Here is a 3,879-nt window from a genome sequence, read left to right on the forward strand (position 1 = left end):
GATGTTACAGCCATCACAGTTGGTAGATTCAATAAAGGTTTTAAGTATCACACATGATTGTACATGCACTGCTAGAGTTCATACTCATAACTCACTTTAAATATGAATACAACCAAATCAAGTGTCACTTCATCTTTATCCACTCTCCTAATACACACTTCCCTCAGTCCACTGAGATTGATGGCATGAGCTACCTCTCCACTGATACTAAGAGGACCACCTAAAAATAAAAGGACACTTAATTTGGCACAATTTTTGAGCAACTTTAAAAATTTGTAAAAAACCAAATTTGATCGGAATAAGCTCAAACTTTCTACATAATATAAAAACATGTATATGCATTGGGAAAAATTGTAAAAATAGAGAATTCCCTCTTTGTGATTTTTTGGCTAAATACCCTGTACTCATGTCCAGCAATGAGTGGACGCGGATTAGTATACTGAGCAATTATCTCCGTATACTACTGGTTGACTTTATACAGGGCAGGAATGGACATTTCCATTTACTAGGCTATATCTTTCTTCAGAATAAGTCTCATCAATTTGCGCACTTCAGTAGCTGTTCTCCATAATTATACCTGTGTTCCTGCTAAATATGACAGCACTTGGAGTAACTTTGTGTGGAACATTTGCAGATTAAAGATGAGGCAGTCAGTGCCGCCATTTTTGTCATTCCTTTATGTATGTATGATAATTTTTTTACTTTTTGAATGGTTATATCTAAATTTCAAACAATTTTTGACAAATTGCGCACTTATATTGTGAAAGTACAACATTTTTACTACCCAATCATGCAAAAAAGATAAAGAAATTCAAAACTTTGTTCGGTACTTTAGTCTTCTAAAGGTGAAATAATTTTAGTCGTCTCAGTGATAACCTCGGTGATAACGGGTGCAGCAACAAGAGTGAACAAGTGCTTTTCTCTTCTCACGGGAATAATAAAGTAAAACTAAGAGTGCTTAACAGCTATACAAGCAATCATGTCTCTAGATCCTTTTAAAGTAATAACAAGAAGGCCTTTTGTTAGTGGATGAGTCTTCTTGCGCCACGCCTGCCACTTTAACAATAGAATATGAAAAAACTACCATAACCAATTGCATTAAGTAGCATTCAAGAAGCTCAAAGTATCTAGTGAAGTCCCATCCATGAACCAGAAAGACGTTAGCAGGCTTTGTAGTGAAGCTTCCTATCAATCCACCATTGCTGAGCTGCCGTTGCTATGGTAATTCCAATGAATATCATTAAATTAATGCGACCGGAAGTCCCATTGCAATAGCTGGACATGTAAAGTACTGGAACAAGAGCCTGAGGATGCATGAGGACTACGCCAATATCCTGTGGAAAACCGTCATAAAATGGCAGATCAAATACTCAGGCACAATGTCTAAACATTGTTTGAATGTAATTCAGGCTCCGCATGCACACGTTACAAAATGAAAAAATAAAAAACAAACAAAACCATAACTTGACACACTTCAAAAAATCTAAAAAAGAAAACTAATCTCACCTTTAGCCTGTACATCTGCAGGAATCTTACTCACTTCCAGTAAAAGATTTCCATTACAATTAATACAATTAACCTCTTCAGTAATTTCTATACCACTAGGTCTTCTTCTACAATGTATAAACATGTCACAGCATTTTATAAACAATGATATGTACCACAAAAATTTCTAGGATGAGTTTTAGCTTTAAAACTTTAGTTTATGAGTAGTAATCCGCCATTTTTAATTACTGCACTTTACACCTACACCACGCCTACATAACATCATAAAATTAACTCTTTGTTTACTCAATTTAACTTCAGCTTTTTGGAGGACGATACTACATGTACATGTAGGTTTTTTCCTACTCTTTTCTGCTCCTTTCTTCCTGCTGTCGTAAGGAATAGTAGCTCCAAGAGTGATACGTTTTATCCAGCCAGACATGGAAGCTTTAGCCAGGCTCAACCAAACCTCTGCAATACCTTTCATGGAGGACTCCCACTGACCTCTCCTGTAAACTACCAAAAGAGGTAACTGTAATTTAATATCATCATTTTATCGCACCAAGGAATATATGCATGAATGTGTAAGGAGGATGTACCATTGTTGAAGGGTTGCCGGCAAGGGGACCCAAGAAGGTCTTGTTGCCATTGGGTATGATAGAAAGCACAGAATGGAGGTTGATAATGGCATACTAAATAGCTTGTAATCTTTTGCAAGTTCAGGTTGTGAAAGCTACTGGCCAAATGAAGCCAGCCATTTCACCCGGTTCGTACACTTTTCCCGTCACATTAGATAGAAAAAGTTCGGAACCCTCCCATCACACATGACTGTAAAAGTTCCAGTTATTAACTAGTTATGTATTAAATTTAACCCCTTATTTATAAGAATGGCTGCTGGAAAGAAGACCTTTAGTACTGTATGCCATTGTGCATCGGAGCAAGCCACATGAAGGTTGCAATAAAGATGATGGTATGCTGAAAACTTCAGTCTTCACCTCTGATGATTTCCTGCAGCCTAGCACCTGGTTTGTACATGTATTCAATTGTGTAAATAATGTCTGAGCCTGAACTATACTATGGATCAGCAATATTGTGCCACATCATGCTTTGTCATCATTCAGATGATATTTCAATTGTAATGCATAATAAGTCAATAATAAATGCAATGTATAATTGCTAACATGACGGTTATGGAGCTACACATGTAGCTTTCGCCTGCTTTTCACCTCATGATCCATCTAGTAATATTATATTTGAATGGAATAGGCCCTTAATATTTTGCATTTTCTAGTAGAATTGAATGGTAATGATGATGCAATACTCAATTTTACATTTTTGTTCAATTTATTCCTTGTAGCCTAATCCAGGCTACATAATGCATGTAAAATTTTGTGTACTTTGAACATTGAAGATACTATTGGTACCACACTACTTGTCCTCATTTTAAAACTACTTTGGGACCACCAGGCCTGGAAATTGTTATACAGGTCTATACTGTGTTGTCTGTAAGAAGTTGTTTCTAGATGGATCCGGAACTCTCTGTGTACTGTTGTAATTATATATTATGTGTTTATTCAAGTATATTCTAGAACAATCATGTAAAGTATTCTTGTATGTTATAGAACCTTCTGGACATTTATAACATCTATTATAAGTGTGTTGTTTGTGAGTTGTGTTAGTGTGTTTTAGTTGTGAGTTAGTTTTGTTTTTGTTAGTTGGTTTTGGAGCTCAGTTGAGTCTCGTGTTGATTAAGAATAAAGTTTGGTTAACAGATAGTTGGAGCGTCTGTTACATTTTTTGGTGGCAGCGGTGGGATAGTTCTCAAACGGTTGTAGAGGAAAGACCCACTATTATTAAATTATTATTATTATTAAATTACTATTATTATTAGTGTGTGAGAGACTAAAGTTTATAGTGTCTGGTGTGACTGTTTATGTCGGATAACAGTCGAGAGAATCAAGGGCGGTATTCTCTACGGGACTTACCAAGACACGACTACAGAGGACAGTTGCGAGGATTGCATATTTTCAGAGAGAGTTATACTTCAGTTGATACGGAAGACTGTACTGAAGTGGAAGAAAGTCTTATTACAGGAGTTAGTGATCCGATGGAGCAATTAGCGGCAGCTTTGGCAAGTTTAACAAAGCTTCAGGAGGAGCAGCAACGTCGTTGGGAGGAGGCCCAGAGACAAGCTGAAGAACGTCGTCAGGAAGAGGAGCGACGAAGAGAGGAGGCTCAGAGACAAGCTGAAGAACGTCGTCGAGAAGAGGAGCGACAAAGAGAGAGACATTATGAAGAGATACAGGCCATGCAGGAGCAGCATATGCAGCAGATAGAGATTATGAAAGGAGTTCTAGCAGAAAGAGAAGGGAATAGTCCTCATTTAAAAATATC

The 3,879-nt window shown here is 37.1% G+C and overlaps 1 long non-coding RNA gene across 4 annotated transcripts in view; it reads right to left on the bottom strand.

The window, feature by feature from the left end:
* The window catches only part of LOC109589595 (uncharacterized), a 6,087-nt gene extending 4,376 nt beyond the window's left edge, over window positions 1-1,711 (bottom strand). For all 4 annotated transcript variants that reach the window (XR_002188804.1, XR_002188802.1, XR_002188803.1 and 1 more), the window contains exons 1-3: window positions 1,662-1,711; window positions 1,507-1,613; window positions 96-220 (exon numbers count right to left, since the gene is read on the bottom strand). This is a non-coding gene — a long non-coding RNA (uncharacterized LOC109589595). The remainder of the gene's footprint in view (window positions 1-95; window positions 221-1,506; window positions 1,614-1,661) is intronic.
* Window positions 1,712-3,879: the final 2,168 nt, after the last annotated feature.

The sequence above is a fragment of the Amphimedon queenslandica genome, unplaced genomic scaffold (genome assembly GCF_000090795.2).
Source record: "Amphimedon queenslandica unplaced genomic scaffold, v1.1 AMPQUscaffold_11144, whole genome shotgun sequence".
Classification (NCBI taxonomy): domain Eukaryota; kingdom Metazoa; phylum Porifera; class Demospongiae; order Haplosclerida; family Niphatidae; genus Amphimedon; species Amphimedon queenslandica.